Here is a 22,659-nt window from a genome sequence, read left to right as displayed (position 1 = left end):
TTGAGCCCTTTGATCCTCTTGGTGAGGTACTTTTGGGGTCTTTCCAGTTGCTGCAGGTGTCTGGTAAGGTACATCACAAAAGGGGCATTGTACTCAATTATGAGCCTGATGAGGGATGAGTAAAGAGGCACGATGACCTCCCCTGATCTAGATGTGAATCCCTTCATGATTAGGTGGGCTATATAAAATGTTTTTCTAACCACTTTGGCCACGTGGTTGTCAAATGAGAGATTGCTATCAACTTGGGTCCCCAGGTCCCTAATTACTTCTTCTGTACTTAATGGATTACCACCTATGTGGTAATTTGTAGGCACTTTGTTTTTGCCAAAGGGGATGACTATACACTTTTTGGCATTTAGCTTGAAGCCATGGCTCTGGCACCAGTTGTCTGTTTCTATGAGGCCCTTTTGGAGGATGCTTGTGTCTGCTGGAGAGTCGATTATGGCGCCCAGTTTGCAGTCATCTGGAACTTGGTCAGCCACAGTCCTTCCATGTTGGCCTGTACCTCCGAGAAATATATACCGAACAAGAGAGGTCCCAGGACTGAGCCTTGTGGGATGCCACTTGTAACTGGTTTGGAGTATGACATGGCTCCAGCAATTCTAACCATGTGGGTTCTGCCCTTGAGCCAGTTTGCAACCCATCTAGTGACATAGGGGTTTATATTTAAGCTGGCGAGCTTATCTATAATGCCCGAGTGGGGTATTGTATCGAAGGCTTTTGCGAGGTCCAGGTATGCTGTGTGGACCACCTTTCCCTCGTCAATGGCCTTGGTGACTGTTTCAAAGAAATCAACCAGGTTTAAGAGGCAGGATCTGCCCTTAACAAAGCTGAACTGGGTAGGATCCAGTGTCTGTAGGTCCCCAATATCTTTATTTATAAGGTCCATGATGATCCTTTCCATAGCTTTGCAGACCAAGCTAGTGAGACTTATGGGGCGATAGTTTCCAGGATCCATTGAGGCACCACCTTTGTGGAGAGGGACCACTGTTGCTGTACGCCACTCTTTGGGTACATATCCTGTAGTAAGGCTGAGATTGAACAGTAGTTTTAGGTTTGGGTTTAGCTCTTCTTGGAGTTCATGTAGGACGCAGCCCGGGACACCGTCTGGTCCCATTGATGCTGTGTTTCTTGCTTTGGAGAGGGCAGCTCTTACCTGAGCATCTGAGATGTCAGGGGGGCAGCACTCTGCTGGGATAGATATTAGCCCTTTTGGTGGGGAGGGGGGGAGAAGTTTGCGCTGAACCTGTCAGCTAGGATGTTGGCAATGTCTGTGGGTTCGGTGTATTTTTTGTCATTTTGGACTAATTCTGAGCATATCTGGGAATTCCCACCCAGGTTCTTAACATAACTAAAGAAAGCCTTGTGATTATCCTTAGTGTCCTGTGCAATTTTTCTCTCGAAGCTGGCCTTAGACAATTTTATGAGTGCCCGTAGCTTTTTGCTAATACTGATCAGAGATGCCTTCCCTTTTTGGGATTTTGCTCTATCATGTAGTAGCTTCCTCCTTCTATTGTATAGTTTGTTTATGGCTGGGGTCCACCAGACAGGATGTCTGCCTTTGGAGGATTGGGTCTTGGTATTATTTGGGATTGCATGATCCATGCATTCCTGAAGGTGTTCATAGAATGCGTTTATAAAGGATTTTGTGGTCTTGGCCGTATTATCCACAGGCCCGGGGGCTTTGAAGAATTCCACCCCGGTTTTGAGGAGTGTGAAATTTGCTTTAGAGAAGTTTTTCACTGTGGTTTTCTGGGCATGGGGTGGGGTCGGGATGTGAATATCCAGTGAGATTAGTTTATGGTCTGATCTTACCAGTGAGGGATACACTTCTGGTCTGGAGCATAGAGTCCCCATGTTGGTGATGATCAGGTCCAGTATGTTTTCCACTCTTGTGGGAGTGGTAACAAGTTGTTCCATAGCATTTGAGTTTATAAATTCTAGGTACCTTTGGGCTAGGGTGTTGGAGCTAGAGTAATGCTCCCAGTCTATGGTTGGGTAGTTGAAGTCACCCAATATAATGGTGTTTGGAGAGACCTCCATATTTTCCAGTGTTCTCAGGAAGGCCGAGTGGGGTTCCTGGGTTTGGGAGGGTGGTCTGTAGCAGGCTATAAACTGGAAGGCAGTTTTACCCACTGTTAGTTGCACATGGATAGTCTCTGATGCTTCGTGCTGTGCCACCAACCTGGAGGTGTGGGTATCTTTGACGAATATTGATACTCCCCCTCCTTTTGTGGTTCGGTCCAAGTTTTGGGGCTGAAAAGCATGGTATGAGATATAACCTGGCAGTGCTGGGGTGCTCTCTAGAGCCTTAAACCAGGTTTCTGTTACTGCACAGATATCGATGTTCTCCATGCTAAGGAGAGTTTCGAGTGCATGCATCTTGAGGTTTAGACTTCTGGCGTTGAGTAGCATTACTCTTAGTTTCTTATCCCTTGTGATACCTATGGAGGTGGGTTTGTCTTTTGAGCCTTGCCTAAAAAAGGCACTATGGGGGTAGCAAGAGCCTTTGCCAATATCCAAAAGCCCAGGGGTGACAGGTGCAAGCCATCCCTAGCGAAGCATCATGGCTTGTCGACCATGTCATCCCAGGCTGACAGGCATTGGATCCCCTTTGAATGACACCAATACTTAAGCCAATTGTTGAAATTGATAATCTTGTCTTCATACTGTGGCATCATTCTTGGTGAGGGTAAGATGCTACTCAAGGTCAGGGTCATACCGGCCTGGGCTACATGCTCAGAGAGCTCCTCTATGTCTCTTTTCATGTAGTCCAGGGAGGTACGTCTCAGGTCATTCACACCAGCATGGACAATGACTGAGTCATATTTGTACTTGCCTTGGAGTGACCTGAGTGCTTGTGTTATGTGGCGGATCCTAGCGCCCAACAGGCAGCTCACCGTGACCTTCTCCTTGTTCAGCCTGGTGAGTGGGACGCCAGTGTGCCTGATGATAGAGTCACCTATTACAAGTGTATCAGGTGTGTTGTTTAGCCTTAAGGGCTGTGACTGTTCGGCACACTGGCCTTGTGAGCTATGTGTTGCACGTGTTTTGTTTTGGGGTAGCGGTTGCTTGGGTGTCTGCTTTGGAGGTCTCTGCTGCTTAGGCAGATTTTTATTTAGAGCCTCCAAGTATGTTTTTGTGTGTTTATGTATTTGGTTTGCTGTCGTGGTAGGTCTATGTGAGACTGGAATTTTAGTGAGTGTGGTTTCCTTTTCCTCCTGACTGGTTACGCCAGTACTGAGTTGAGAGAGCTTAACCTCCAGTTTGGCTATATGGTTGCATCTCTCACATGTGTTGGAATTTGTTGGGAGGAGGAGAGGGTTGTCTGTGTACATGAGGCAGTTGTAACATTGCCTCAAGATTCCCAGATTCACCAGCTGGACTGGAGAGGAGATTGACAACTGACCTTTGGACATGCTAGAATAGTATTGGGAATTTCTTTATAAAAGACATCTATGCTGTGTGGGAATGGTTTAAATGTTAAGCTTTTTAGCTTCAGTGTTAGGTGTTTAATTGATTCCTGTTGTTTACTGGACAATGTGTGTATTTAATGTGACCATTGACCCAGCCTTTTATGCATTGAGAAAGATCTTTTGGTTGAAAACTTTGCTTTGTGTTTTATTAAAATAAGTCTTGACGGTGTATTCCTTGCCTGTTGTGTGTTGTACTGTTCATTTGTTGCTTAAGGAATACTTCAGTTCCAGAACGTGGTTTCTTTTGTTTGTCATGTATCAAATGACATATGCGGGCTGGTCCTTTCATTAGATCATAGGAGTTAACAAAGCGAATAAGCCCTGACGTGATTTCTGCCTTGCCAATACCCTCTCTTAGGATTTGCCTCTTATTTTAAGGAGAGCCAGGCAAGTCATACCAGGGGTGGACTTATGAAAATCTATCCAACTGTCCAGCTTCTTTTTAAAGGCAGACAGTATGTCATACTACGTAATTTGGAGACAGAGTTTATTCCAGAGAAGGAGCAGGCATTGTGTGACCAGCCCATCTCTTCACTTGGTCTTATTTGATTTAGATCTCTGGCCCTAGTGTTAGCTGGACTGTTTGATTTATTAAGATACAAGAGTTCCTAGACTACTCGAGCCCCTATAGCCCTATAAACAAGACACAGGTTAACACTAAGGATTATTTATTAAACTGAGTATAGAGGTGAAGACTCCAGTCTTTCTTTGTAGTTCTGATGGTTTGGAAACTTGATCTTTTTAGCTACAAACCTCTGGGGTCTTTTCAATTGCTTCATAAGCTTAGTAAGGTACATCCCAAAGGGGGCATAGTACTCAGTGATGGGTCTAATCAAAGCAGATGACAAGGAGGTGTGTTCCTCTTTTGACCTTGATGAAATATCTTTTGTTATGAACTGCAGAAAGTAAAAGGATTTCTTAACCACTGTTGCAAAGTGATGGTCAAAATGTAAAGGAGCTGTCCACCCATGTGTGGTGTAATACCTATATTATAAGCATAACAAATGCTACAATGTTATACTTTTTTCCATTGAGCTTTGTGACCATTTTAATACAATAGCTATTGAGAAGTGTAAGCTCATACTGGAGTTAATGTATGTGGGGGACTTAATTATGACTCTCAGACGTATTTCTCAACCTCTTAGATCAAGAAATTTTGACAAAGTCATAAATAATGGGGGGGGGGCAAAAATAGGGACAATTTTTAAATATTGCTCTAACAAACTTAGAAAGTTGATAGAATAACAGGCTTGTGTTAGCATGCATTTTCTGAAGGACATGAAGTCTGAAACTCAAATAGCTGTTATTATTTTCTAACTTCAGTCTTTAATGACGTGTCAATGATTTGTCAGAAAACCACAATGTTATGAAAAACAGACCAAAAATATGAGGCAAAAATCTGGACATTCTGCAAAACTCTGTACAGTTGAGAGGTATGCTCCCAGCTTACAATCATCCCTACTCTTGCTGTTTGAGTCCTGTATCTAAGCCATTTGGTTATCCACCTAACCACTCATGAGTCATTTTGGATTTCTTTCAACTTGCTTATTATATTAGATTATGGTATCAATTTTTTTGACAAGATTAAGGTAAGCTATGTGGGCATTTTGTCCACAATATGCAGCATGGGTAACACCTTTAATCATCATTATCATCCACTTTTTTCCAATTTTCTACATGGGTTGAAGTGTCATGTCACTTGCTGCCATCTCTCTCTCTCTCTCTATTCAATGTCACTCTTCTACCTTTTTTGACGCTCATGTCTGTCTGTCATAGGTCTTCACTCACACAATTCAGCCACCTCTTTACTGGACACTTTCGTTTCCACTTGCTTTCTTCTTGTAAGTCCTAAATCTTCTTCACTAGATTGTCTTCTGCTTTTCTGCACATGTGCCCAAATCACCATAATCTGTTCTATTTGACCTTTTCTGCAATGAGTAACACTTTTAGTAAAGTTTACAAGATTCATTAGACAGGATTTCCTCTCAACAAAGCCAGACTGCTGGGGATGATTCTGGTAAGATTTTTGATATTATAGTTAATTAGGCCAATTATGATACATTCCATGGCTTTCAATGCGAGACTCATTAGGCTGATGGGTCTGTAATTTCCAGGATGTGTGCAGGAGCCACTCTTGTGTAGTGGCATCACAACAGTTGTGGACCACTGCCATGGGACAAAGCCAATTGCTAGGCACAGGTTAAAGAAGTTGAGGAATGGGTCCATTAATGCTTGCTTAGTGCCACTAGCTGGGCAGCCAAGTATATTGTCAGGCCCCATGGATTAGGTAGTCTTCATTCTGGCAAATACTTTCATTACACGTGCCTTCATGATGGTTGGTGCCTTGATTCCACCAAGGATAAAAGTGGGTTTGGAATAGATGTCTCTAGGTTGACGTTGGCACTGAATTTATTAGCCCGGGTGTTTACAATATCCACTGAATCGGACTAATAAGTACTATAATGAATAGCTTCAGAGCAATGTTGGGTGTTATTTCTTATTTTATTGACTTGACTAAAAAGGATTTGTTGTTGTCTTTGACATCTGTAGCTAGTCAGAGGTCATGGGATGTTTTTGTTTTTTTTTATTTCCCTTTTAGTTTCTTACCTAACTGTTTGACGTTCTCCTTAATTTGGGGATCACTTGCTCTGCTATATAGGTTTAGAAGTTTCTATCTTTAATTTCGATCCACTACACTCATTTGCTTTTAGATCACCTCATTTGCTTGGATCTAGCCAAGACTGCCAATTTTATACATTAGTTCAAGCGTGAGTAGAACTTTTCTGTATAACTCTGTAGTATCAACATTATGAGATTTTTGTCATAGAATTGTAGGAGATGTGTATGTTTGAAGCCCTTAAATTTTGTACCAATAATTTCTAATGGTTTAGAGATTTAGATGGAGAAGGTTACTAATTTGTGGACTGATTTGACCAGTGAGGGGGATTCTATAGATGCTAAGTTTGCTAAGACCAGTTCAAGTATATTCTCTTTTCAGTCAGGTCTAGGGAGATTGTGTTTATAAAAATCTAAGAACATTTGAGCGTATCCTGTGTTGGTGATATGGGTCCCCCAGTTAATCATTGGATAGTTAAAATCACCTGAGATACCTATTGGTAGCTTGTCCAGAATTTTAATGTGTGATTGCCTGGAGACATGGGGAGGTTCTGTAGCATGCTATGAGCTGATAGCTGATCTTATTTAACGTAAATTTGAATTTCTCTAAGCTCCACTTGCTGGTCTTTAGGTATCTGTCTCAAGGTAATGTGGTCTCTAACAAATATGGATATGCCACCACAGTTCACATCGGGTTTAAATGAGTGACAAACACAAAATTCAGGTATTGAGGGAGTGCTCTCTGGAACATTAAAGAAAGGTTTCTGTAACAACAAATACATGGATTTACACCACATGCAGGAGAGTCTTAAAGTCTGGCAGTTTGTTGTTTAAACTTCTGTTATTAAGTAGTGTCATCTTGATATGGTTCAATAGTTGATTTGTTCTAGAAGTTAAGTTGGGGGTGGGTTTCTGCTGAACCTTGCCTAAAAGCATAAGGAATACAGCTAAAGCTACTGCCAGCATGCAGAAGCCTTGGAATGAAAGGGGCAAACCATCCCATCCTATGTAAACACACACTGGATCCCCCTAGAATGACATTAGATTTTAAGCCAATTGTTCCTTTGTATCATTTTTCCTTTATACCTTGCCATCTTTATGGTGGTGGAAGGATTTCACTCACTACTAGCATCTTTCCTGCATTTGTGACATGTATGGAGAGCTCTGTCATGTCTCCCTTTATATCCCTCAGGGGTTCTGCATACCCAGCCATGTATACAACATGGGCTACCACCACACCATGCTCACATATATCTATTTTAAGGGTTCTGTGGGCCCTTGTAACATTATAATCTTTGCTCTTGAGAGATAGCTTACTGCCACCCTGTTAATGCCCAGCCTTGTGAGTGAAAAATCTGTGCCTAATTATGAAGTCACCAATCACTAGTACATTTTTATTTGTGTTTCAAGACTGCTTCTGTTTAATTGGTCTAGGATGTGCCATTTTCTGTTAACTCTCTGCTGTGTCACTAATCAGTGTTGCAGAACTTGGTTTAAGCTGGGCCTTGCGCCTAGTCAACTGAGGCTTGGGTAAGAATTTTTTTAGTGCATCAGCATATGCTAATTTACTATGGTTGGATTGTGTTGTAGGTGAATGATGCTCACAAGATAGGTTTGATTGTAGGAGTGTGGCAATTAACTTAGCTAGGTATTTACACGTCTCACAAATAGACAGTGATTAGTTAAATAACCAAGCATACTGTTTATTGCTTAGCTGGAAGTTCAATTATCTACTGACATGTCATCTCCTACCTTAAAACTAGGATTTTCTACCTGTTTTGAATAAGGACTCGGTAACTACAATTTTCAAAAAAATAAAATAAAAAATAAATCATTGGATGGTGACAGTCTGGTTAGCTACTGCCCCCATCTCAAAGGCTGCATTTGTAAGTAAAGCTTTTGAGAGCATGGATTTCATGCAGCAAAGTTTAATCCCATCCCAAGGAGTATTAAAGCTTTAATTAGAAGGATATATGAGGGATCAGAGGCAAAAAACAAAGTGGGAGGGTTCATCCCTGATAAGTTGTGTCTGAACAGAGGAACCAGGCAGAGGTGTTCTCTTTCACCTTTATTATTTGCATAATATGAAAAACTAATGGCAAAGAAAATAAGGACTCAGAAAGTTAAGGTTATAATTGGTAAGGTATTTAAGAAAAGTTGACTTTATTTACATATGATAGTATTTTGTATTTTGGAACCAGAAAAGGGCATCTGATTGTTGTGGAATATTATGAGACAGGTCTGTGTTTTCTTTTTTTTGGGGTGGAGGGGTATAAAATTAATGAAGATAAAACAAAGGCTATAGCTATAAACTATGTATCCACACATGAACTGGTCCAACAATGCCCATATTTATGGGGAAATTATAAAATTAAGTATTTAGGAGTATGAATTAAAAATTATTCAATTATGGCAGTTAAGGCTATGTAGAAAGAGACTGAACAAAAGATTATATAAAAAAATGATAAACTGGAAGCTCTTGCAAGATACAAGCAGTAAAAATGTTCTTAGTTCCTTTATTTTTGTACAAGGTTAGGGATATTTTTATCAACCAGAGAAGAAGTTGTGGACAATAATAAATAAAGTGTTGAAGAATTTTATTTGAGGGGGGAAGAGGTCAAGAGTCATGTGTGATAAGTTGATACTCCCAACAGAACAATGAGGTTTAGGATTACCCAATTTGAAGGGACAGTTAAGGCTCTTTTATAAAACACAAGCAGAAAGCTACAATCCAAAGTGGAAAGAGATGATGATGAAATGAATGGGTAATTCAACAAATGAGGAAAGAATGGGATTTTGGATGCAGATCCTGAAGGAGAATAGCAGCATCATACAGAATGGAGAGATGTTAGGGGTCTAAATGGAGAGATAATAAACCAGCAAACAAAGGAGAATAGTATTGCTAGAATTAAATTCATCCTCAAATCCTGGTGAGTACCATCATGAGGTGGACCTTGTTTTTCATGAAATCTCACCAAGGTGACAGTGGTATATAGACTGTATTTTATATAGCATATATCATGGAAAGAAATAGATTAAATTAAAAAAGATAGCTGGGTGCACAAGACCCAGGATAAAAAAAGTGTCCATTCCTTGTAGGCACACTGGTGCCAGGATTAGAAAGAATGACAGTGTAGAATCCTCAAGGCATGGAAACAGTTCTATGATGGGGCTAGGCAGGCCTAGGGGGAGGATGGTCCCACTGTTGTAGAAGGAAGTAATAGTCCACAAAAATCACAAAAACTGTTAGGCCAAAAAAAGAGCCCTAAAGACAATATAGTGGACTATTGCGGATAAGAAAGAAATTATGTATTATTACTATTATGCTAGAATCCCAGAATTGCAAGAGAGAAGATATACAAAAAGATAAAGAGGGAAATTACAGGAAAGAAAAATACATGCACGAGAAAAACTGTCAGAAGCTTCAAATAAAAATTTGTGATCATTAATACAACAGATTTATGAGAAAGGAAGGGGATGGAAGTATCGAATAGAGAAAAATATAAAGCAATTAAGATAAGAAGTGTCACTGTTAGAAGAGTATATATAGAAGAGGCAACAGTTCAACAAAAATACTCAGAAAGACAGACGTGATAAAAGCAATGTGCAGTATCAGAACAGATCAGGATCATGCACTATCACAAAAAATAAATTAAGAACATCAGTACAGGCAGATAAGAATTAGAAGATATACAGATAAATGTAAAGGAAAAGAACAAAATAAGCAATGTATTGAAGACCCAAAAAATGTTATACAGAATTGAGAAACAAAGCAAAAGGAATTAAAACACCACCATAAAAAAGAAATAGATACATTTTGTAGAAATATCTGTGAAGATCCTGTGGAACATAACATAGATGCCAAATGGATAGAAGTAAAAGAAAAAATAAGAAGTTCAAATGTACAGGATATGAAATGGGATGAAGCAATGGCCAGAGAGATTGAAACAAAGTTAAGAAAAGCTCCTAACTGGAAAACACCAGGCCCACATGCAGTATCTAACGTCTGGCTAAAAGTATTAGCATCTTTACATGAATATTTTGCTATGATTAAAAACTATTTATTCATGCACCCTGAACAAACACCAACCTGATTAACAACAGAAAAAACAATACTGTTACTTAAGAGCAAACATGCAAGCTATCCTAAAAATTATGGACCAATAACTTGACTTCCAACAATGTATAAACTATAGACTGGAACTGATGTTGACAGAGTTTATAGTCATTTCGAGGAAAACTCGATCATGGCAATAAAGCAAAATGGTAACATATAATATATTAATAGCAGAAGGACTGTATTTTGAAAGGCATAATAATGTGGCAAGACTGTTGCATTGGAGATTGCGCAAACATAATACTGAAGAAGTTGAAAACTACTGGAAATGTAATACACAAAGCATTATAAAAAACAAAGAAGTTTCTATCATATGGGATCACCCATTACCAACAGTTCAAAAAATAGATGCGAGAAAACCAGATATAGTGGTCCATGAAAAGAAGACAAAAGTAGCATTGATCATTGAAATTTCTATACCCAGTGACTACAGTGTCTTACATATAGAGAGCCACAAAGTCATAAAATACCAGGATTTGCAGGCAGAAACAAGGGAAATGTGAAAGAAAGATACCCAGACAGTTCCAATAGTAATAGGAATAACACATTTTATAAAAAATAATTTACAATCATACTTATATATGTTAACAATATATGTAACTTCATGTGAATTGCAGAAGGAGTCATTACTGGGTACGTTGCGGGTGCTGCAAAGAGCACTTCTGGCTAACATTAAAGATTAAAACAGTACTAATTTCATGAACTTTAATCATACTTTGACTTAGGAATGGGGTCCATTTCCATCATAGTGTTTAAAGCCCAAAAGACTTGGAGAAATTAAAAAAATATATATTATATTTATAAAGTAGCAGAAAGTATGCTAATAACTAACTGCTGATAGGAATGACTGCAATCCAGGGCTACAGACAATAGGTTCATAGGTTCATAGATTAATACTACGCTAACTGCCCTTGCGAGCCATTTTAAGCCTAGCCAATTATCCCCTGTGAGATTCAAACCCTGTACCTTGTGTTTGTAAGGCAAACACCTTAACCATTAGGCCACCCTCCCAGAAGATGCAATACAGAAGATGGGGCTGGAATTTACTGGAAGAGATGGAAAAGGAACAAAGTCACTGAGAGCAAACAATTAGAGAAGAAAATGTAATAGAATGGGAAGAAGCCAAGAAAACATTTTGATGGCAAGCCAGTTAACCATTACTATGTTTGCGTAACTATTCGCACTTGAAGTGCCCATGGCTACACCTTCTTTTTGTCTATAGGTCTTATTACTGAATATCATGATGTTGTTCTCTAGTACTTGTTCCATTAATAAGCATATAAGTTCTACTCTACTAGCTGTGTATGTTCCATCTAACATTAAGTATTCACGTAACATCTCTACACCCATGTCATTAGGGATAAAGGTGAATAGGGAGTTAACATCCAATGTTACCATTGACAGTGTTTCACTGGCCCTTGAAAAAACTTCAGTGTATCTAAATAACTCAGTTAAGAATTGCTTGGTATCTGTGATGATACTGCCTTAAATAAAGAGCAACTGAGAGGAGAAGGAAGAGTGCATGACGTAGCTACAGGGGCGAGACTGAAAACTAATAAGTAATAAGACCTATAGACAAAAAGAAGGTGTAACCATGGGCACTTTGCAGATCACACATGCTCTCCAGTCAGTAGGAGAGTGGCAGCCAGCCTTCACTTTTTGAAATAGAGAGACCGTGAGGATACCCTGAAATTGGCTAGGGATCTGAGACCAAAGTGTCAACGGAGGAAAATAAGATCCGTATAGTCCCAGATTATAACATGGTCCTATTTACCAAATGGGAAAGCTTCATCTCATTTCTACAGAGGTTTAAAGATGTGGGCTACTCTGTGCAGCTTAGGTTTTCTGCTCTCCTAATATTTCAGAAAATCCAAGGTTACCTTTTGATTTTCCAGAGGAAGCTGAGGTTGTTTTAGCTCTACAAACCCACACATCTAAGGAAAATAAAGTTTTGGCAGATCAGGCAGCTGACTCCAAAAGGAACTACATCAATCCCTGATTGCCACTGGTCACCCACCAGTGAAGAAAAAGCCCAAGAATGTTGCAGCAAAGTTAGTAAGACTCAAGAATGTTCCCATATTGACAAGAAGACAGCAACATCTGGACTTCTCCATTCAACAATCGAACAGGTTCCTTACTCATGTAGACATTTCAGATGAAGAGCAGGACGTTTCAATGGAATTTACTGAGCCTGATCCCTCTCTGAAAGAGCTTGAGTCACTTAGAAAGGAAGAGGACAGGGCTGAGCTGATGCAGGCTGTTGCTTCTATTACCACTGATGCTGGTCCTACATGAGGAACACTATTAACTCTACAGCAGGGACACATCAGGAAGCTTTCCATTGGAGAAAACAAAAAACAGACACACTGAACCCAACGTTCTAATCAACAAAACAACAAAAATGGTGTTAAGCACTTTCATTTATATAAATGTAAGACTTCATCAGAACAAATTAAGTAAAACAGGAAGAGATATCTATATGATTTTAAAAAACACACAAACCATATATAAAATTAATAAAATAGTAAAGTATCCCTTACTTAAAACCATCCTTAACATAAGTAAATATTAACTTAAAAACGACAGTTTATACTGCTGTGGCTTTAAAATACCCATAAATGAAACAGTTTCATTAAGTCCAGAGAAAAGTTCAAGATTAAGTTTAACCTGCCACTGTTAATTCCCTGTTTCTAAAAACTCTTCCCAAGGTCCACCCCTAGAATTAATCTGAACTCTTTCCAGCACATTTTTGTTGTTTTTGTTAATTAAATTGTATAGCTCAGTGGAATGTTGGGTTCGTTTTTTGTTCTCTAGTTTGGAACTGATAAGGTGTGTGTTATTGTAAGCAACTTGTTGATTTGGCTCATGTAGGAGTCAGTGGCCATGTTAGTTAAGGAACACTTGCTGATGAAGTACGGATAATCTGTAAGGCTATATGGCATTAGTGTGCATTTAAACACTATTAATGGGAGAATATTGCAAGTCATTTCTCTAGTATAGAGGGGTGTGGTTTTTCATTTTCCATTGTGTAAGTACCTTTTGCAATCCTTTAATATTAACTATATTTTAAAATCAGATAAGGGAAAAATGATTCTAAAGGAACCTGACTACATGTTAGATGGTATAGGCCACATGGAGGCTCTATCACTTAAATATATTACAATAGTACCTGGCTTTTTTGATATGGGACATTTGTGTCTGAGAACATGTGACTTAGATCATCCCTTCATCAGCATACCTTACAACCTGCAGACATTGAAAATTGGAACAGAGGCCCTTGAAAAGTGGGAACACCCAGGTAAAACTCTGAACATCTAATCAGCATTAAATGTTAACAGCAAAAAGCACATGAATCTTCCTGCTTCCTGTAGGAATGTGGGATACTTCTCAGAAACATTTGTTTAAAAAACAGAGTGACAAAAATGATCAGAAAATATAACTACATTATCAGAGATTGGGTAAAATCTGTAGACTTTAATGAACTGTATTGCAAAATTCTACCATACCAGGTAATTTATTTTGCTACAGAAAAATGTGTATGCAAGATATGTTTCCTCTTTCTTTAAATTATTGTTGCCAATAGTATGCTGGTCATGTAGTGTGGTTTTCTGTGTACTAAACAGCTTCAAAAATCACGATGATGGGGGATTCAGAAAAGTGTATGAACAGGTAAATGAAGCCTAAAAATAGGGACATAGCTCCAAAAAATTGGGACATCGTGCAGGGGAAAATCAGGCTTGAAAACAGGAATGTTCCTCCAAAACAGGGACAGTTCAGAGGTCCCATGGCAGCAATGGTACCATCCAAACATCCACTGAATGAATCATACTGTTTAGATTGCTGTTTACATATATTGTGAGAAGTTTATTAAACTAGCAGTTATGAATTGATTATTTCATAATACAAGATTATTTGTAGGTCATCTTTATCCAAGAGAAGAAATCCTTAGACTATATTGGATAGGGGGTTGTGCAACTGTATTGTGCTTATCCTGCCCCCGGGTTCATACTGCTGCAAGAGAGACTCAGTATTCTTAGATTTTTGTGTATACCTCAGTGTATGTTTAAGGTCAACCAGTTAACTGTACTAACTTCTTATCTTGAAATGTGAGAGGGCTGAGTGCAGGGCATAAAGCTGCAGGGGTTATCTGTAAAATTACTCCATAAGCATATCCAAGTAGCTTTTTTACTAGAGACAAAACTGAAGAAATCCACATTAGTGTGTGCATTTAAAAGTAGGAAAGGTTGGTTTATGACATCCTGTAGTGTTACCACTGCTAGGGGAGTAGCCATATCATTTTCTTCTGTATTTTGGTGGTAAATATGTAGTGTGACAACAGATATGAAAGGAAGCAGAGTTATTGCACAAATTTACATTACTTCATTTATGTTGATTCTTGTAAACTTTTATTGTAAGAATAAGTAGGACAGCGCCCCCTTTACAGGGTTTGAGACTGCTCTAAGAGGAATATGTAATTCCTCAATTCCAATACTGCTCAGTGGGGATTTTAATATGGTTGTAGACTTTTCTAGGGATACAATAACATCAAGAAAGCCAAGAGTGTCCAAACACAACAAATTCATACAGTTCTGAATGGTAGAATTCTGTCTTGTCAGCGCATTGTGGGCAATATATCTTAAGGTACAATGATTGACATATTTTGCCCCCAGTACAGTCACAGTCAGTAGAACAGATTATTTTGCTCAGTAATACTGAGATCGACAGAGAAACTACAGTGGAGATCATTCTAGACAGCCTAATACACCATAGTTGGACAGTACTAGGATGTAGTTGGTTTTGGGTACAGGCAGAGAAGTGTTCTAGAGCAAACTTCCTCTCACTTAGATGACCATATCCAGACCAACAGATTTTGCAATGGATCAAGACATATTGGCAAGATGATGGAGGGGGGATGAGGCAATATGCAATAAATAGGAACATTTCAACAAAGACTTTCTTAGCTTTATCCCCTATCAAAAAGCAGTGGCCAGTATCTCCACTTTTTTAAAGGAAAGCAAATATTTGTTGGAGCCATATAACTGAATACCTATATCAATGCTCCCAGAACAGGCTACAATTCTTGTTAAGATTCTAGTAACCCGCTTAGAATGGTTATCTCTGCAACTGTCCATGACATTCAGCAAGGTTTTCTGACAGTTCGGCAAATAATTCCAGACATACCTAGGATCTTCTATAATATTCATCAAATTAGCTAGCAACTCCAAAATCCTGTAGCAGCCTTCTTTATTGACTGTAATAAGGCTTTTGACTCTTTGCATTGGAATTTTCTATGGCATGTCATGCAAGGCTTCAGGTTTCCTAATTCCTTCATAACTTAGTGCCAAATGATATATGATTATCCTAAGGCCAGAGTGGTGACAAGTGAAATTAGATTCCCACTGTTTGAGTTGTTTTGGGCCACTGGGCAAGGCTGCCTTTCATGGGTGCCAGAACCATAGGGCAAGGGGAGGTGGGAGCCACTTTCAACAGCTGCCCAATGTTCCCTGAAAGTGCTGTTGGAGTAGTAATTACACAGAATCATTTGCATTGGTATTTCTGAGGAAATAGCAAGCTCAGGCAGCTGGAAGAATGACAATTTGAGTAATAAATCATCTTTTTCTGGCTTTTTCTGGCTGCCTGAGAATGCAGTTACCATGGAAATTTCTATGTGAGTGTTTCTAAGGCATGCCAATCAATGTCTTTCATCAAGAGTTTTGGATAAGGCCAAAAATAACAGCAGAATGAGGGCTCAAAACTAAGGGCAATTTTAAACCATTAAATAAAACTAAGGGCAATTTTAAACCATTAAATATTCATTTAACATTTTAACAGAACAGGTTTTGTATCAATATGCATTTTCTGAACAATAAAAGTATGAAACTTCAATGTCTAGCATTAGTGACCGACTGTAATCCACTGCATACCTCTCATTTTGGTTAAGAAAACTGACAAAGCCAGAAATGATGGGGGTGATAAAGAGCTAAAATCAGGAACAGATTTTGAATATTGCTCCTATAAACTTAGACAGCAGCAAGAATAATGAGGTTTGCACTAGCATTCATTTTCTGAAGGATATGAAGTCTCATGCTCAAATGTTTCATTATTTAGTGAGCACAATCCTGAATGGTTTGCCAGATTATATGAAGAACAGACCTAGAATATGAGGATATGATCGAGACAGTCTGCAAAATTTTGGAAAGTTGATAGGTATGATTCTGACTAATTTACCAGAAAGTCAAATATCTTACAAGGGACAGTAAAAAGAGGAGGCAAAATCAGACATGTACTACAAAATTCCGGACAGTTTATTTATTTGCCTATTGACTGATTGCTGTTTGTTTACCAGGTAAGTGATCAGTTCTATAGACCCTTTTCAGACAAAATCCAGGATCAATAGCAGTAAAGATAACACTTTATAAAAATAAGACACTGAATGCATGTACATACTTTGTTCAGTCGAGATGCATGTTCAACAAGTAAAGTTCAAGTTTCCTTAAGTTGGTGCAGACTTGCTTGTTTTAACCTTTCACCCACTGAGTACCAGGATAGGCTTTCGATCTCCGTCTAGTAGCCTGTTTTAGGCAGAATTTTCTTCAAAAGTACATTTCACTGGAGATAGACCTACAATGTAGTACTCATATTGCTAGATTTAATTATTCACTTTTTCTCTTACATTCACTTTATGCTGCTTAGGATCATTATGAGTATTGGCAGAGATGTCCGGACAAGCTATGAGAGTAAGCCATAAAAACAGTTTCAATTCATAGATATCCCAAGGCGAACTAATCTTATGACCATTCATTCCTTACCAGTACCATCTTTCATGAAGCACCACCTACTTCCAGAAGTGCCATACCAGTACAACCCAGAGTAAATTTGTGGATACCAATCCAGTCACTAGTTTATGTTTAAAGTAAGATAGTGAATCATACTGCATAACATGTTGGGAAAGTTTATTCCAAAGGATTGGGAGGTGCTGACTTACAAGCATGCCTCTCATCTGTGCTGAATTTATCTGTTGAAGATTTAGGTCCCTGTTTCAAATATTGGTGAGATATTGGACTTGTGGAAAAACAGGAGGTCCAGGACAACTAGGTCTCTAATGGTGCAGTAATCAAGACAATTCTCCCCTCAAAAGTCTATAAGAAACTGAATCAAGGGAGAGAATTTCCTGCCTCTCTTGGTCACTCAAGGACTTTAGGTTTGTTATTTCATTGTTTAGTAACTTTTGAGGTCTTTTTAATTGTTTGATACGTTTAGCAAAATACATCCCAAAGTGGAGTGTATTACTTGAAAACTGGCCTGATCAATGCTGACATAAGGGAGTGATTCCCTCTTAAGACTGTGACGGCAATCTCTTGGCAATTAGGTAGGCTAAATGAAAGGATTTCCTGACAACAGTTGTCACATGATGGTGAAAAGACAGGGAGCTACCAGCCCAAGTTTCTAGGTCCCTGACAAAATGTTCATTTTGTGGAGGTATGTGAGCTACACACTATGATGAGGGGACGGGTTGTGTACCAAAAGTGGCACTACTCTTTTTAGCATTTGGTTTGAGCTCATGTTTAGTACACCAAGTGTTTACTTGAGAGGATTTTGGGTATTGTAAGCTGTCTTAATAACAACCTCCAATTTGCAGTCATCTGCTAACTTTAAGTGTCAGAGGTCTTGGCTCTCCACTTGGAGATATGAGAAGTAAATACCAAAAACAAGAGGTCCCAGCAATGAGCCCTGAGAGACATCAATGATCTCTTTCATACTTACTGATGAGTCATCTACAACTCTCTTTCTAAGCCTAACAGGACTTTAACTCCCTAGGTCAGTTCATAGGTTCATAGGTTCATAGGCTCATACTAGGCTATCTGCTCTAGGGCATTTATAAGCCTAGCCAGAGTGTGTTTGGCTTTCGCCACCCATTTTAAATTAATTTTGCTGTGCCTTTTTTTGAGGTTAGTATACTGTGCCTCTGTCTAACAGTGACACAGAAGTGATAGCCGGGGTAAACCTATGATCTCCCATCCACTCATCAAGATTCCTCTTGAAGAGAGTCAATGTGGGACTCTGCCTAACCTGGACTGGGATTTTATTCTAGAGTGAAGGGAGCCTCTGGGTTATGAATCTGTCCCTCCAGCATGTCCTATTTATTTCAGTACTGAGGTTCAAGTCTCTCGAGCGCGTAGCTCGATGGGATTTGGATTTTCTGAGGTGCAGCATGTCCATTAATTCCGGGTTGGACATGGCTTTATACGTCAGGCACAGATCGCCTCTGAGCAGGCGGTATGCCACTGAGTAGGGCTGAAGTTTCTTTAACCGGGCAGTATATGGCATCTGTTTGAGCCCTTTGATCCTCTTGGTGAGGTACTTTTGGGGTCTTTCCAGTTGCTGCAGGTGTCTGGTAAGGTACATCCCAAAAGGGGCATTGTACTCAATTATGGGCCTGATGAGGGATGAGTAAAGAGGCACGATGACCTCTCCTGATCTAGATGTGAATCCCTTCATGATTAGGTGGGCTATATAAAATGTTTTTCTAACCACTTTGGCCATGTGGTTGTCAAATGAGAGATTGCTATCAACTTGGGTCCCCAGGTCCCTAATGACTTCTTCTGTACTTAATGGATTACCACCTATGTGGTAATTTGTGGGCACTTTGTTTTTGCCAAAGGGGATGACTATACACTTTTTGGCGTTTAGCTTGAGGCCATGGCTCTGGCACCAGTTGTCTGTTTCTATGAGGCCCTTTTGGAGGATGCTTGTGTCGGCTGGAGAGTTGATTATGGTGCCCAGTTTGCAGTCATCTGCGAACTTGGTCAGCCACAGTCCTTCCGTGTTGGCCTGTACCGCCGAGAAATAAATACTGAACAAGAGAGGTCCCAGGACTGAGCCTTGTGGGACGCCACTTGTAACTGGTTTGGAGTCTGACATGGCTCCAGCAATTCTAACCATGTGGGTTCTGTCCTTGAGCCAGTTTGCAACCCATCTAGTGACATAGGGGTTTATATTTAAGCTGGTGAGCTTATCTATAATGCCCGAGTGGGGTATTGTATCGAAGGCTTTTGCGAGGTCCAGGTAGGCTGTGTGGACCACCTTCCCCTCGTCAATGGCCTTGGTGACTGTTTCAAAGAGAGGATTTTGGGTATTGTAAGGCCACCCTTATCAAGAGGCATCACCACTGCAGTGTACTACTCATCAGAGACAAACCGAGTAGCTAGAATTAAGTTAAACAGATTGAGTAGTGTCTGTAAGGGCATACATAGTGCTATTATGCTACCAGGTATATGATACATAGTAGTAAATAAAGACATAATCAAAAGGATTGTTGTATACCAGAAATCTGACAAAACCAGGCATCTTGCATATTTTTTTTCTTATCCAGGTGTTACAATGTTATGAAATGTTTATGGAGAGTAACCAACCTTTTTGATAAGCTGTGTGATGTACTTAAATGTGGCAGTCCCTGGCAGTACTGAATTTTTTCAATCTGGCCTTTGATGAAATGAAACCCTTGGAAAAGGACTCCGAGGGCCCCATTCTGTCCACTGTCCTCCCGGTGTGCCCCCTACTTTCCATTCATCCTGGCCTTACCACATTATTTAGATTACTTTTTCTTGTTTTCTCATAGTTTTTTGTACTCTTCAGAGTTTTCCTCCATTATTTCAATATATTCTGACTGTCCACAATTACACTATAATAAACATGGAGGAAATAATCAAATTAAACCAGGGGCCTCTGCACCCCCTCCCCTGAAGATGCTCTGATTTGATTCTTTTTTTTCAAATCTTTTTAGACAAATATGGCCTAAAAACAAATTGTGGCTAAAGAAAGAAATTCATTCTTTTCTTCATTTTCTTCCTGCATCCTTTCACCACTCCCTAAATGGCCAAACATGCAGTGTAATAACTTTAGAGGGAATAAGACAATTAAGATGATAGACTAGAGGCTGCTACTTGCACCTTAGAAGCCATGAGACTCTAGATGCTGTGAGGTACAGTTTATATTTTTCCCTAGCCTTTTGTTCCAATTATGGCATGGAAAGACAATCATAATTACTTAAAGAAACTCTTGTCTTATTTTTTCTTTCAAGGAAGAAATAAGTTGTGCACAAGGTTTAATGATCAACGCTGACAAAAAAGTAGTTCCCAATAAACTGAGAAGATAAATGATTTCAAAGATACATGAATGATATCTTAAAATAATGTTTATCTTCCTGTCAAGAGAAAAAAAAGAAACAAAAAGAAAAGATAGTCACCTTTTATGTATCCCTCTGGTATTAGATCGGGATGAAATTAAATGAGTAAATGGCCTCAGTCATATATTTTAAGTTGCTGCTATCGCACATCATACAGTTTGCCTCTTCACCCCATCCCTAAAAGACAGTCACCATTTGTGTATCCATCTGATAACCTGAATGTAGTACCATATTTCAACTTGTTAATCACAGATGTATATTCACAATATGCTACCTAGCCCTTACCTCTCAAAGATAGCCACCTAAATATATACTGAAATATCACAGTCATGTATTCCAGCCAGTTGCTCCTAGACACTACACTGCCCCTACATACCACTTTACACCCCCCCCATGATTGTGTGAAAAGTTAAAGAAATAATGACCACACTGTCACAGCCCTACAAAAACCAGAGTGACCTCCTGTGCATCTGAGGTTTAATTGTGAGGAAAATTCAAGAAATGACCACACTTTTGCCAGTCCCAAACAAATTACAGTGACCTTCTGTGCATACCTTGGTGCCTTGACTGTGAGGGGAACTTAACTAATAATAATCTCACTGTTCCCATCCCCCACCGCCTACAAACACAAGCTATAGTGACCTTCTAAGCACACCTCTGAGCAGTGTCAGGTATACAACAGGTGGGTCAGGACAGAACCCTAATTAGGAGTGCCAAACTCCACTTCTGCAACCTGAGTTGTGGATGCTGCCAGTGTCTAGATCTTCTCTGATGCATTTTATGTCTTATTTTTGAAAGATGATGACTTGCAGTGTGTGGATTACTGTGGTTATGCTCTGACTTTGGGGAGGAGGGAATGCATGCTTGTTAAGCACCATTCTGGCACTGGAAAAGTTTTTACCTAGCTTTTATTAAGTGCCTCTTACTATTGTTAAGCTCTAGTTACACACTAGAGCATTAACAGCAATCTGCAGTCACCACAAAAGAGCACTGGGAAGCTGTTAAACCCTTCATTTAGACTTTTTTCTAAAGCCCTACTGAAGTGTTTTAACAATCTGAATGAAGTGTTTAACAGCTTCCCACCACTCTTCTGTGGTGGTCACTCTCTGTGTGGCAACAGTAAATGCTGTACAGCACTGCAGCAGTTTTTCTCTAACTTTTGAATATACGGCTACTGGATCACATACCATGCAGGTGCAACTTTGGCTTCATTTGTATTTTTCTATAAAATTTCTGTGCAGCCATTACAAATGTAATTCATATTTATACTATATACATTATGTTTTATGGATTTTCTTCTGTTATGGTAATCATGAATATGCTTCTGTTATGGTAGTTGACAGTTAAAAAAACTGCCCTTTTAGATTACGAAGTTCTCCTTTTGGCTTCCCCTTCAGCCACTTCCGGCACTCCTGCTGCCCTTTTTTGACTCTCCTATCCATCCTTACTGTAAAGGCTTTTGGCCTATTCATCAGACAGAATTACTCATATTGAAGAATTAAAATTTGGGAAACAATTCACATGACAGATATTTGGTTTGCTAACAATTGTACACTGTGGATAGTTAATGCTGGACATTACCTTCCTGAGATCTTGCAGGTTTTTAAATGGTTTGCAGGTCTCTCAGGGCTTAGAGTCAAAGCAAAGCATGCAAAGAAAGGCTGAATACCCAGGCCTCTGTTAACCTACCGTTTTTGCCAACATAGTCAAGATTCAAATATTTATTTTACCAAATTATCTGTTCCTATCATGTTGTATACCAGGACATGCTTGTCATCCCTTGGTACCGAAGTTGCAAAAAATATCCTTTGTTATGTCTGGAACAACTCCTACACCCAGGTTAGAAAGAAATAAGCTAATGATCCAGAAAAATCGCAATGTGCATGGCCTGCCAGATTTGTAGAGATATGCCATGTTCTGAGACTTAACACAATTGATGGTAGCCCAAACAATGCCCAGCCCTATATGAGTCATGCATGAGTTGTACTTAATAGCACAGCAGTTCAATATACTTTCCCCACAATGGAGGAAAAAGTTATGGGATCCAGGGGGACACCAACTACACTAAGGACTATGATGACAAGGACAAAGATATTTATGAGTAATTTAAATGGATGTGAGTGCATGTGGATGAACCCAGTGGTAAAATTTGATGGCTACCCAGTTTTGTGGTGGAATTGAATCCAAGGAGGATATTATACATTGGAATAACTTAGTGCCAATTGAAAGTAAGAGCCCTTTAATGCCCGTGCACTGTAGTGTAC

The sequence above is a fragment of the Protopterus annectens genome, chromosome 4.part0 (genome assembly GCF_019279795.1).
Source record: "Protopterus annectens isolate FY-2018-M chromosome 4.part0, PAN1.0, whole genome shotgun sequence".
In the NCBI taxonomy this organism is placed as follows: Eukaryota; Metazoa; Chordata; order Ceratodontiformes; family Protopteridae; genus Protopterus; species Protopterus annectens.
Note: the sequence above shows the minus strand (reverse complement) of the source record.